The sequence below is a fragment of the Oratosquilla oratoria genome, chromosome 30 (assembly GCF_046742065.1).
Source record: "Oratosquilla oratoria isolate Oo_2021 chromosome 30, ASM4674206v1, whole genome shotgun sequence".
Taxonomy (NCBI): Eukaryota; Metazoa; Arthropoda; class Malacostraca; order Stomatopoda; family Squillidae; genus Oratosquilla; species Oratosquilla oratoria.
The window spans coordinates 51023759-51039017 of NC_134806.1; positions in this window are offsets into that span (position 1 = coordinate 51023759).

Genomic DNA, 15259 nt, shown 5'->3' on the forward strand with positions numbered 1-15259 from the left:
ACCTCCCGATGGAGGTGATGAAGGGGGTCGACAGAATCATCTGTTTCCGTATGGTCACCGAATCTCATTAAAGACATTGACAGACTGGAAAAAGTACAACGGCGAGCCACAAAACTGACTTCCAAATATCAAAAATAAATCATACGAAAATCGACTAAAGCATATGAATCTCTTTTCCCTAAAAAAGCGTAAACTCAGAGGTGACTTGATACAGGTCTTTAAAATCCTAAAGGGAATTGACAACATCAAAAGTGACAAAAATTTTACATTGAATGAGAATCCGACAAGAAACAATGGTCTCAAACTGTCCGGAAATAGATTCAATTTGGAAGTAGGTAGAAACAACTTTGCCAACCGGGTAGTTTACAAAGGATTACAAAGGCGGAGCATGCCGACAGGAGACCTTTTGATCCATATCTAGGTCGGATGCAAAAAAAAAAAAAAAAAAAAAATCATATTAATAATAAATTAAAACTATAATAATGTAAAAATAACAAATAAAATACATAAATAAATGCATAGGTATAGTTGAATAAGAAACAAAAAGGTAAATAATAAATAATAATAAATTGACATATAATTGATAATAAATGAAAATCAGACAGACAAATGATAACAAAACAAAATCAGACAGACAAACGATAACAAAACAAAAACAAATAATGTAAGATAAATCATAATCATTACAGCATCTTACATAGGTATTTATCTAAATGATTCTTAAAGCTTCGAACTGAACTACATTGCACTACCTGTGCAGGAAGTTTATTCCATTCATTAACTACACGGTTGGCAAAGTTGTTTCTACCTACTTCCAAATTGAATCTATTTCCGGACAGTTTGAGACCATTGTTTCTTGTCTGATTCTCATTCAATGTGAAAATTTGGTCACTTTTGATGTTGTCAATTCCCTTTAAAATCTTAAAGACCTGTATCAAGTCACCTCTGAGTCTACGCTTTTTTAGGGAAAACAGATTCATGTGCTTAAGTCGATTTTCGTATGATTTATTTTTGATATTTGGAATCAGTTTTGTGGCTCGCCGTTGTACTTTTTCCAGTCTGTCAATGTCTTTAATGAGATTCGGTGACCATACGGAAACAGCATATTCCAAATGTGGACGAACTAAGGATTTATATAGCTTGTTAATGAGTGATGGACTTTTGAAATCAAAAGATCGCGCAATCAGTCCTAGAATCTTATTTGCTTTCTCAGAGGCTGAAATACACTGCTTGGATGATTTGAGGTCGTTACTGATAATTACGCCGAGATCTTTTTCACTATCCACTTTTGTTAAGGAATTTCCAAATAACTTGTAATCGTACTTACTGTTATTTTTACCTATGTGCATTACCTTGCATTTACTTGTGTTAAATTTCATTAGCCACTTTTCAGACCATTGCTGTAATTGATCTAAATCTTCTTGAATATCTAATTGGTTTGAGTGATCATTTGCCACTCCGCACAGTTTTGTATCATCAGCAAATTTGGAAACAGTAGATTTTAGTCCATGGTCTATATCATTTATATATACTATGAATAGAAGTGGCCCAAGAACGGAACCCTGAGGAACTCCACTTGCAACACTTTTCCATCCAGAAGTTTTTCCATTTAAAACAACTCTCTGTTTTCGACCTTTCAACCAATTACTAGTCCAACCTAATAGGCTACCACTTATTCCATGCAAAGCTAATTTAGTAAGTAGTCTTTCGTGTGGGACGGTATCAAAAGCTTTTGCAAAGTCTAGATATATTAAATCTATATTGTTTCTTTTGTCATAATTCGAGATAACTGTGTTGTAGAATTCGAGTAAGTTAGTCACGCAAGAACGTTTCCGTCTGAAACCATGCTGGCTATCATTTATCAAACGGTTACTTTCTAAATGATATTCGATATCATCTCTGATGATAGTTTCCATTATTTTTCCTACGATCAAAGTCAAACTTATAGGCCTATAGTTATTTGGTTTCTTTTTGTCACCTTTTTTGAATATGGGAGTAACGTTAGCTAGCTTCCATTCTCTTGGGACATCTCCGGATATGATGGATTTCTTGAAAATAATTTCTAATGGAACAACAATCTCATTTTTCATTTCCTTTAAGATTCTTGGATGCCAACCGTCAGGCCCTGGTGTTTTATTAACTTTGAGTTTGTCTATACACCTTTTAATTTTTTCTTTTGTTATATTTACCGTAGTGAGTAAGTTTACCCCAGACTTTTCACAGGTTTCAGTTTGGAATTCACTTTGAGGTGTTTCGTTTACGAATACCGAGCTAAAATAATTGTTTAAGATATTACACATTCCTTCATTTGAATATTCAAGTTGACCGTCAGCAGATAATAGTGGTCCAATGTGATTCCTAACAACCTTTTTATCTCTAATGTAACTATAGAATTCTTTGGGATTCTCTTTGGATTTCTCAGCGATGTTCATTTCGTAATGTCGTTTTCTTTTTCTTATTGTCTTTTTTAAATCTCTCTGTATTGATACATAACTTTCATAGTCATTAGATGCACCCGAGCACTTATATTTCTTATAAGCCTGTCTCTTTTTAGCAATATTTTTTCAGTTTCTTTGTCGAGCCACTTTGGGCGAGCCTGATTTGGAATAAATTTCCTGCACAGGTAGTGCAATGTAGTTCAGTTCGAAGCTTTAAGAATCATTTAGATAAATACCTAAGATGCTGTAATGATTTTAATTTATCTTATATTATTTGTTTTTGTTTTGTTATCATTTTCTGTCTGATTTTCATTTATTATTAGTTATATGTCAATTTATTATTATTTACTATTTACCTGTTTGTTTATTATTTAACTATACCTTTGAATTTATTTATTTTATTTTATTTAAATTATAATTGTTTTTATTTATTATTTTATTATTAATATTTTTTTTTTTTCGCATCCGACCTAGATATGGATCAAAAGGTCTCCTGTCGGCATGCTCCGCCTTTGTAATCCTTTGTAATCACATTCAGGTAACCGTCATTTGTCCCTATCTGACGGTTAACATAACCATTTGAGGCGTTCAGAAACAGAGTGGCATTCCAGCCACTTGTACCGGTTTCGAGTTAAGCACAGGTTGTGAAAGGCTCAACTCGAAACCAGTAAAAATGGTGAGCATGCCCCTCTGTTTCCGGACGCTTCATATGTCAGTCACGGGATCGAAGTAACCAAGGATCACAAATGTTTAAGTTAACATCTTACAAAGGCAGAACAGGAGACCTTTTTAGATCATAACGACACTGGAGTACAGTTTATGTGGGCCTTGATGGACACTCTTCGCATCAATCTGCAGATACCTGTGTATGTGCAAAATAACATATTTCTCTCTCTCTCTTTTTAGGCAGCCTTCATGCTCTTGGGCGTGGGGTCTGCCACAGCCATACTCGCCCTTCTCCTTGAATGCTTCACCGCCCGTGCCCACAGTGACCCGAGTTCGAAACCTTCCCCAGTCAAGGACATGAATTCCCATCTCGACTACTGACGCCAGCCAGACCGGATACATCCCAGGATACCAGATATCTAAACCCCAGCCCTAACCCCATCCAAATACTCAAAGCGCCAGAACCGTGGCGTTGGTGTTTAGGGAGAACACACCAAGCGCCAAAGCCCTGGCGTTAGGATAGAAGGACAACACACCAAGCGCCAGAGCCCTGGCGTTAGGATAGAAGGACAACACACCAAGCGCCAGAGCCCTGGCGTTAGGATAGAAGGACAACACACCAAGCGCCAGAGCCCTGGCGTTAGGATAGAAGGACAACACACCAAGCGCCAGAGCCCTGGCGTTAGGATAGAAGGACAATACACCAAGCGCCAGAGCCCTGGCGTTAGGATAGAAGGACAACACACCAAGCGCCAGAGCCCTGGCGTTAGGATAGAAGGACAACACACCAAGCGCCACTCTTGCATCTTTGTGTCCTTCTCATCCAGTCATGAATTGCACAAACGAGACGAGCATTCTGCGTATTTTCAGGGGCAAAGTTGGCAACCATAAACCTGTGGTGATAGCCTCACCTCGGTATCTTGTGGTGGTACTACCACCAGACCCACCACAGAGCACCAGTGGAACCGGTAGTCCCTGATTCTTGGTATTGTTTGTAGTGATAATGATTACAGGAAAGAAATTGAGCACCCAAGCACATAAGAAAACACACACACACACACACACACACACACACACACACACACACTTTCAACGAACGGACGGCTTGACGAACGCTCTGAAGAAAAGTGCAGATTGTGGATACCAACGCAAAGAGAAGTGCCTTTTTGTATTTGCAGGGGGGGGGGGGGAAATTGCTCGTGAGGTAGTGGGAAAGTAAGGAAAGAGGAGAGGGGGAGGGATTGCTGGGGAAATGGAAGGAAATGAGGATGTGGAGGACTTGGCCCAGGCAGACGGGCGTAAGGTCAACATGAAACGACCACCGGACCAGCTCAGTGATGACGAAATGGCAAATAAAAATGTAAAGATTAGAAGTATAGAGAGGAGCAATACAGTAGAAAGTGACGAGAATATGTTCCAGGGATTTAAAGAGGGTGGGGGGGACACAACCCCCCCGACTGATAAGACTAGAGGAGAGAGTTGATAAGGTGATCGAGGACTTGGAACGTAAGTTAGGTAGTGTAGACTCCATTTTCCAAAGAATTGAAAGGTTGGAACAACTAGAGAAGGCTAACAGAAACTTAACTGAAGAAGTAGAGGACCTAAAAAGACAGTTAGGAAATGTAAAGGAGGAGAATGAGAAATTGAAGAAGAATAGTAATGAAAACAGTGAGAAAATAGCTACAGAAGCTAAAAATTGGAGAATAACTCAAGAAGGGAATAAGGTTTCATTCACTGACATAGTCAAACAGCAATTGAAAGAACATAATGAAGACTCAGTTATTAAAGTGATGAGACAGAAGGAGAATATAGTAAGAGAATTAGCTGACAAAAAGAAATGTATAATTATATTAGGAATGGAAGAGAAACATAACCCAGATAGAACCGCAAGAATCAAGGAGGAAAATGAAAGGGTAAGCAGTTTATTAAAATTAGTCCAGGAAGATGAACCAGAAATTATAAAGGAAATTGAGGAAAAATTCAGACTCGGAAAATATAGTACAGATAAGACCAGACCAATTAAGATTAAATTCAGGTCACAAACAACGGCAGAGAAAATTCTATCCAAGACAGGGAAACTAGCAACAAATGATCAATATAAAAAGGTATGGATAAAAAGAGAAATGAATAAGGAGGAAAGAGAGGCAGAAAAGCAGAAAAGAATTGAAGCTAAGGCAAAAAACGAGGAAAGAACGGAGTCAGAGAAAGAGAGATTCTATTGGAGAGTAGTGAACATGAAAATAAAGCAGTTCGACATACTAAAGAAAAACATAAGGGAAACAGAGAATACAATGGAAGTGGCAGAAAACTAAGAGTGTCTTACACAAATATAGATGGATTGATAACAGGATTGAATGAACTGAATGATTATTTGAAAGAAAAAGAACCGGACATAATGGGAATTGTAGAAACAAAATTAAAAGGCCCACTACCACCCAACAGTGTAGGACATGATACATACAATTATTGGATTAGAAACAGAGAGAAAAAACAAGGGGGTGGAGTTATGTTCCTGACTAAGAAGGATATAAACGTGAAAGGTGTCATATATGGAAAGAATACAGTAGAGATGATTATGATAGAAGTGGAAGACCGAGATAAGAAGAGCAGAAAATTTGTGATCAATTATGTGCCTCCGAAAACAGCCTCATGGGAGGAGAGTGAACATAAAAGTATGTTAGAGGACACAAAGATAGCATTAACTAAAATAATGGAAGACGGAGGAAGAATAGTTATGATGGGCGACTTTAATTGCAAAGAAATCTGCTGGGAAGAAATGACAGTAAAGAGTGGTGATGACTCATGGGGAAATGCTCTACTTGAGATGATTACTGACCATTCAATGACACAATGGATACAAGAGAACACTAGGTATAGAAATGAAGAAGAACCATCGAGGCTAGACTTAATAATTACATCTGAACCTAGAATAGTGGACAAGATTGAATATAAAACACCAATAGGTAAAAGTGACCACATATTGATTGAACTGGAACTTAATGAAGAAAAATATATGAAAAGAAATGAACAATATAGAAAAGGAAGAATGATGTATGAAAAAACAAACTTTGATAAAATAAGAGAATTCTTCCAACAAGAAAACTGGGAAGAAATATACAAAGAAGAAACATCAGTGGAAGAGAAATGGAATATTTTGACAAAAATTTACAAAGAAGGAGTGGAAAAGTATGTCCCAAGACAAAAACAAGAAAAAGAATATGTAAAATGCTGGTACAACAAAAGTTGTAGGGAGTTAAAAGACAAAAGAGACAAAGCCTGGACCGGATGGAAAAAAGACAGAAGACCTGAAAAATGGAAAATATATACTGGTTATAGAAATGAATATGTACAAAAGTGCAGAGAGGAAAAAAGAAAATATGAAAAAGATGTTATAGAAAAGTGTAAAGATCAACCAAAACTATTCTACAGATTTGTAAACAATAAACTGAAAAACAAACAAGACTTGGAGAAATTAAGACAAGGAGGAGTTGAATACACTGAGGAAATGGAAATGGCAGAAATTATGAACAAACATTTTAAATCAGTGTTTACAAGGGAAAATATACAACCTGAAGAGATTGAGTGGAAGGAAAAAGTCCCCCCTATGGAAGAAATAGAAGTAACAAAGAATGAAATATTGACACACTTGGGTAATTTTGATGTCAGAAAATCGCATGGGCCAGATGAAATAGCAAACTGGATTCTGAAAGAATGCAGGAATGAACTGGCAGACAAAATACATAGCATAATAAGCAGTTCCTTAAAAGAAGGAAAAGTTCCAGAAGATTGGAAAAAAGCAAATATAGTACCTATATATAAAGGAGGAAATAAAGAAGAACCTACCAACTATAGACCAGTCTCTCTAACAAGTACAATAGCAAAAATATGTGAAAGAATTATCAAAAGTAGATGGGTAAAATACTTGGAAAAAAACAATGTACTAAATCCAAGGCAATTTGGATTCAGACAAGGACGATCATGCGTCACCAATTTAATATGTTTCTATTCAAGGCTAATAGATATAATACAAGAAAGAGATGGATGGGCTGATTGTGCATTTCTAGACCTAAAAAAAGCTTTTGACAAAGTACCACATAAGAAGTTGCTTAAGAAATTAGAATATGAAGGAGGAATACAAGGTAAATTGCTAAATTGGATGGAAGACTTTTTGCAAGAAAGAAAAATGAGAGTAGTGATAAGAGATCAGCACTCAAAATGGAATGAAGTAATAAGCGGTGTCCCGCAGGGAACAGTTCTGGCCCCAATAATGTTTGCTATATATATTAATGATATGGATGAAGGAATTGAAAGCTATATGAGCTTCTTTGCAGATGATGCAAAATTACTGAAAAGAGTGAAAACTGAAGAAGATTGTGAATCACTACAGAGAGATCTAAATAAAGTACAAGAATGGAGTAGGAAGTGGGAGATGGAGTTCAATACAAAAAAGTGTAGTATAATGGAATTTGGAAAAAGCAAAAACAGAATAACAGGATCATATAATTTGGGAGAAGAAGGAATAAAAAGAGTAGAAAATGAGAGGGACCTGGGAGTCATTGTTATGAATAATATGTCACCTGAGAAACATATAAATAAGATTTTTGGAGAAACTTATAATTTAATAAGAACAATCAAAGTGGCATTTACATACCTGGATGAAGAAATGGTGAGGAAAATCCTAATCACCCTGATAAGACCAAGATTAGAATATGCAGCAACGATATGGTCACCAAGTACAAAAAAATGTATAAAAAAACTTGAAAGAATACAAAGAGCAATTACAAAACTGGCACCAACACTCTCAAAACTATCATATGAAGAGAGACTACAAAAACTTAAACTACAGACACTAGAGCAAAGAAGAGAGAGAGGAGATTTGATAGCTATTTACAGAATCATGAAAGGCATAGAAATGACTGATAGAGAGAATCTGATAAAATGGGATGACAGAAATACAAGAGGACACGGAAAGAAAATAAAAAAAGACAACTATAGAAGAGATTTGAAAAAGAACAGCTTTCCTCACAGAGCAATAGACAGTTGGAACAAGTTAGATGAGAAAGTGGTGTGTGCAAAAACAATACATGAATTTAAAAATAGTTTAGATAAAATGAGATATGAAGACGGGACCTCACGAGCATAGCTCCCCTTCCCGTAAAATACAACTAGGTAAATACAACTAGGTAAATACACACACACACACACACACACACACACACACACACACACACACACACATATATATATATATATATATATATATATTTATATTTATATATATATACACACAGTATATTCTTGAAACAATACAGCAGATTCTCACGACTGCATATAAAATTGTAAGCGACAGCATTCTGACAGTTGATAGCCTTCTTTGTGTTTCCTATTTTTCTAAAGAGAATTCTTCTATCTCAAGAATGGTGAAGTTAAGTTCTCTATACGAGTATATCTCAACGAGAAATATATGTAGATCTTTGGAGACCTTGAGCATTCTCCAAGCGGAAGAATTGTCGTTAAGAAGGCGAGGAACTTACGCCAGGAGGCGCTGAGTAACTGCGGCCGAAGCCGTCACCTTTGGGCTATTAAGGCGTTATCACACTGGGCTATTTTTCCTCCAACTGTCGGAGCAGATTTGCATCCCGCATTTGTCGGGAAGGAACCTAATATGCTGGAGGGAAAATATTTTTCCTCCAGCATAATATCAAATGACATTCTGTCAATTATTGAGACAACAAAATAATTTGCCAAAGTGATTTTACGGTGGAAAATGTACTGGACGTGGATGGTAGCGTCGATGAATCGTTGGCCATTGTGATAAATCCTTTATGCTGGGAATCGGAGAGGAGTTCTAGAAGATGTAAAGAAATTAAACAGTCAGAATGCTCAATTCTTTACTCACAGAATCATACAAACACATAAACACACAAACCCGGTGGCGCGGTGGGTAGAGTCTCCGACTGTCACTACGGCGGTCCGGGTACGAATCCTGCCCACGGCTGAAACAATTTTAGTATTGCTGCGCTTCGAGTCGTTACTCCAACTCTCGTGGTCGGGGAGCTGTGTGTGTGTGTGTAAGGTCACAGCATTGCCCATAGATCGGTCATACGAGCTCTGAGCTCTCTCCCGGGAGGGAAATAGCTGTCGATCACGAGTCAAACACGTGATCCAAATACCAAGACCATGGTGAATACAAACACACACAGATCACTACGAGCATAGCTCCCCTTCCCGCATAATACAACTAGGTATATACAGAAAGTGGTGTGTACAAAAACAATACATGAATTTAAAAACAGTTTAGATAAAATGAGATATGAAGACGGGACACTACGAGCATAGCTCCCCTTCCCGTAAAATACAACTAGGTAAATACAACAAACATGCACACTCACACACACACAACGAACACACACACACAGCAAACACGCACACTCACACAAAGAACAAACACACACACACTCTCACACACACAAACAACAAACACACATACACACACCTTGAAACCACATCTTCCAAATAGGTGATGTTAAAGACAAAAATCGATGTAAAAATTCACAATTTTATTTTCTTCATTTCTCAATTATTTACTCACATGTCTAGGTTTTTATTTTGCAAAATAAAAATGAATAGAACCTCTTTGTATCACGTTATTTCTCTAATTATTTTTTAAACATTTCTTGCCGCATCAAGAATAAAATGCGTCCATATCGATTTGTTTGTGTAATTTGCACCTAATTCGTTCCCCTGAGGTGTCCTAGAGTAATACAGTACTTGTAACAAATCTAAAGCTATTTATTTCCTATTCTGGATGACCTCACCTCGTCAATTACACCAATTTTTTTCTTAAATGAATACCTTCAGTAAATGTATGGCTTTCGTGATATGAATTTGCCCGAGTAGGCCTATATGCACTCCTGCTTGTCACAGCTCATTTGACTTATTTTTTCTTTGTTAATCTCCTTTTTCCAATAACGGTTTTTTCAGTTCATTTCTCCCCCATAATCTCTAGTATTTGTCCATTATTTGTTTAGTAATTGTGCGCTGGTAGCGTCATTGGAGGCGTCCTGGCCTTGGATTCACTTAGTTATGGGTTGAAGTTCCACGCTTCTCATCGATTCTAAGTTGTGACAGTTACCTACCCCAGCAGTCAAAGGCAAAGATGGCGAATTTGACCGCAGTCATGCACCCCCAGCGGTAGGCTCCTGAACTTCCTTCTTCTCCTTGCTAAAATTTCTGCAAAGGTCCATCACCCATCACCTAAGTTATCGGTGTTTTCACTTGTGTAATTCAGGTGAATCTGATATTGATTTCTACCGGTGGACATTCTGACGTGTTAATTAAGGTAGATGTAGCACCAAAAACCCTGTGAATGAAGTTGAAGAATATAAATTCCCGACATACTTGAGTAAAAGGTAATTCCCCTACCACCGATGCATTTTATGGGAATTTTCTACAAATTTGTGGGAGAAATTTGCTCACGTGGGATGTTTTGTGAGCAAATTATATGTTGCAATTAACTTATTTGTGTATATAATAATTCCTTCTTTTTGTGGGAAAAATGTGGAAATCCAGATTTCCTAGTGGGAATTTTGTGGTAAAAATCTCACTCATTTGTGGGGATTGGCATAGATCACAGCGGCAACACTGATCCCTAACAATCTAATCTGTCTACCTTTGTGGGATTAGAAATACAAAGTATTGGAAAAAAATATATACCCGTAAATCCAGCTCTGGCTACTCGTGCCATTCTTAGATGGTGGTGGTCAATTTCTTATACACAGTTTTGGCTTGGTGTTCTTGGTAACTACAATTTTTTTCTTGTTTATTTTCGGATGATCTCACGGTTCTGGGTTAAAACACAGACCTGTTAAATGTTTTCCAGTTGTTCACACAAAAAGAATTCTATATTTTCTCTAATCTTACTTCGCTCATATAAATCTTCATGGCAAGTCCTCTGGTTGGTTGATTCTGTCTTATTACAAAAATATCTTTCCACACTTCTTGATTATATACATCACACAGGATATTATGTAGGTTAGTCTTCCTAATGGGTGTTCTAGAGGTGAATGAAACAAAGGTTGAGGTCTCGAAAATATCTTGTAAGATTTGTTTTTTTATATCTTAAGGCTATCGACCCATAAGGGGGTCATTAAGCCTGGTGTGAACTTGCGATCCGGTTTAACTAGCCATTAAATTTTCCACAACGCTCCTGTTGTGCGCAAATAAAACACTACTTTGTCAATAAGGAAACAGTCATTGGCCAAACGATTTGTCACATTTAAGTGAATGTTGTTGAGTCTGCAATGATGTATAAGCGCCTGGCGCGGTGTGTTATATTTCGTGCAGTGTATGAGTATGTGTCTTATAGATAGTGTTGCAGGTGTTGCACTGGGGAGGAAATACGCCAGTGATATAAGGATTTAAGTGGGTGATGTGGGTGGAATTCATCCTCAGTCTTGCTATGGCGATTTCCTCCCGTCTATTGCTTCTGTACGAGGTTGACCAGTCTGTTATGTGCTCCTTTTGTTTATGTGTGATGTGGAGATTGTGCCACTGGGCGCGTAATTGTTTTAAGATTGAATTGAAAGTGCCTATGTCTATAATAGTCATTTTCCAACGCAGATTTGGCCAGCGTGTCCGCTTTCTCGTTCCCGGAAATCCCAATGTGGCTGGGAACCCAAGAGAGAGTAATGGACTTGTTGGTCGTCGAAAGTGCGCTAATGATTTTGCACAGTAGAGAATTCCCCATTTGGTTACCCGACTTAACAGTAATGCACTTAAAGAATATGAGAAAATAACAAAGTTACTATGTGTGTCAGATTGAGCCTTTTCTATCGCTATTTTCCGAAGGGTTCGGCAATATAAATGCTCGTATGGTCCGGCAATCTTAACATCATCTGGGTTGTGGAGTTATATAACCCTGTTCCTGTCTTACAGCCACACTTGGAACCATCCGTATACACTGCCCTGTGGCCAGTGTACCCGTTGATAACTTGTAAGGTCTTCTGTCGGAGTTCTTCCACCGAGCACGATTTCTTCTGAAGCTCTTCGTTGATGTTGACGTTCAGGGTGATCTTTCCCCACGGTGGTATGTTGAACGTCTTCAGTTTTTCAATAGACCACAGTAGTACTGAATACTGCTCGCACAAGGATCGGATTCTGATGGAACAAGGGCTGGAGTTGGTAAATTGCTCGTATCGGGACGCGCCCACTTGTAGGGATGTCGTGGGATACGGATGATAAAATAATTTCATTGGCGAAACTCTTTACACCGTAGTGTACATTCTCATGTGGATGTTGATGAATAGGTTAACATATTCAAATATAAGCTTATTTATGTATGTGCATAGGTTTGATTGTTATACAAAAATAGATTATAGTAATATGATGAAAACAAATAGTTTTATGTGGAGTAATTCGAGGATGAGGGTGAAATATAATTTTTACAATAAGATAACAGTGCATATGAGACATGCAGGACTTGCGGAAACAGGTTACGAAAGAAAACGGATTAATGCAAACAAGAGAGAACGGAAATAGTAACGCGTCACTAAAATACTCCCCCGACTGACGAGGTAGGAGGAACAAGATTATTGTCATGAGGTGTGACGAGTTGTCAGTAGGATTGGATGTCACCGACGTGGCTTGAGGTGTTAGGTCTGGTGTTAGCGTGTAGGATGGTTTAACACGGTCTATGGCAATGGCGTCCGTAGATCCATGCCTGTCCATGGTGACAGTCTTCTTCGCGCGGCGTACCTCCCTAGAAGAAACCTTGATAGGGGTGCTGCAACGGCTTCTTGACGGCGCCCACCCTGACGAAGACATGTGTGCAGGTTGCAAGGTCGTCGTGGGCGAAGGTCTTCGCTGGGGACGTGCGGGGCTGCACAGGTTGGAGGCTTTTCATGGCGCTCTCGAGATATCCGGCATTTTGTCTGTGGACATTATGCTGTGTGTGATTTTGTCTGGATACTGATATGGCTGCATGCATAGCAGAGAGGAAAACAACTGAAGATGTTAAAAGGAGATGCAAGAGAGAAGCTTGGGTAAAAATTGGAAAGGTCTTAGAAGAATATATGACAGTTTCCACCACAGCCGGGCACCCCAGAGGTGAGGAACATATGCCCTTCTTGTCAGGATCTGTGATACTTATGATAACAAAAACAGTTTGTAAGTGCTGCCGACTGGGAACTCGATAGTTCCTCATGAAACATGTTTGCACTATAAAATGCACATCCAACATTTTTAGATTTATTCCTCATGATGCAAATGTTAAACTAATCAAGCGGAAACAAAAACACAGAAATATTTACTTTTACAACATTTTAGGTCAACATAGTAATGATTTTACTAAAATAATACATATTTACTCTATATTTATAATATGTATTTGCATCCATCTGGGATGTGTCTGTATGGGAAAGAAAGTCTCATGTCTATCTGGGGATGTGTTTGTATGGTAAAGAAAGCCCTGTGTCTATCTGGGACTCATTCATCTGGACTGTAAAAGGGCAGCCACACCAGATTCCATCTTCACCACGTCCTGCCAAAATTGCCTGGATATGCAAGCCGTGGTGACCCAGTGTGTGCAAGGACCGCATGGACCGGTTTTGATTCTACTCAAAATTTAAGTTCTAAGAGTGTAGAATATTTAGCACAGGTGGTGACCGTTTGGTGACGTAGCGCAGGCCGTCTCTGCACCTTAAACAGGAAGACGCCATAGCTCCACAATGACACTTGTTCCAAAAACAGTTCTCCTTTTTTTTTCTATTGCTCTTTTACTGAGAATTTTAAGTAGGAACTAACCTACTCCTTTTGTTCCTGACCTCGTTAACACTTATGCTTTATTACTTTCCTATTATTACACTTCCTCTTGTTCACCTTTTCAGTGTCTAGATTATTGTCATGAGGCGTGACGAGTTGTCAGTAGGATTGGATGTCACCAACGTGGCTTGAGGTGTTAGGCCTTGGAATTGGTAAATTTGGTGGAGTTTTTATTTATTTTGCTTGAAATCTCTAATGCAAATAATTTTTACCTTTTACCCATTATCATTTGAATGATCATAAATCATAGTTAAATTACTTAATTTGCATCCTTCCATTTATCACATCTTTCTACTTAAAGTTACATTATCTAAATGATCACAAATGACATGAATCAATATAGAATGACTAAATATACATTATATTCATGCAAGGGCATGACAAATATACACTTTTATTCAGGTACCCCAGCATGGAAACTACCGGTTGCAAATTTTTGTAAATATTTTTAATGTTTCAAGATAAATCTGACAAAGAACTAAGAAGCTCATTTTTAGAATACTCAGTCCAGCACATGAACTCGACACTTGTTTTTACTGATGGGTCTTAATTTGATGCTGGCATTGGATATGGAATTTTTAGTGATAATTCTAATCGTTGAAGAGTATTTCCCATTTTAACTTCAACTTATACTACCGATGTGGTGGAAGTAGAGTCTTCCACCACATGTGGTCCACAGATAAAGAAGATCCTGTCCTCTTTTAATTTACTGTGTACCACTTATATATGTTGGGAAAAAAATGAACTTCACAGAGGTCATGGGAAACTACCAGATATAATCTTAAATACTTTAATAGTAACATTCAACATTAATACACACAACATTATACCCAAGCTGTTACTGAATAAGGAGAAGGGAGAGGGTTAAAGAAATAAATTATAACAATCCTCTAAGATTATTGAAAAAAGGATACTACAGATCCGAAATGACTACAAGGTTATCTCTAGACAAATGAACTTCTTGAAGTCCACTGCTCTACCATGACTGGTGGAATGGCTAACTGCCACAACTATGCTGTCTTCATTCACTTCTCAGCTGCTACACACTTCATGAGCTTTGTCTAGGATAACCATACTACTAAAAGAATTCTAAGGAGAAAAAGGGGGAAGGAGGACTTATGAGGTCGCATGTCATATGGGTTCTTGAACATTTAATGGCTGCTACTGCCACATTTGCTGCAACTGAACTGGAGCACGGCATGAACAACTTAGGAAGGTAATGCGAAGAGCACCATCTGCAACTAGTTCACTGTTTGGATGCATGGACTGCAAATTAAATTAGGTGATAACTCATGTTTCATGGAATCAGACAGCTTGGGTTTTTATATACATAT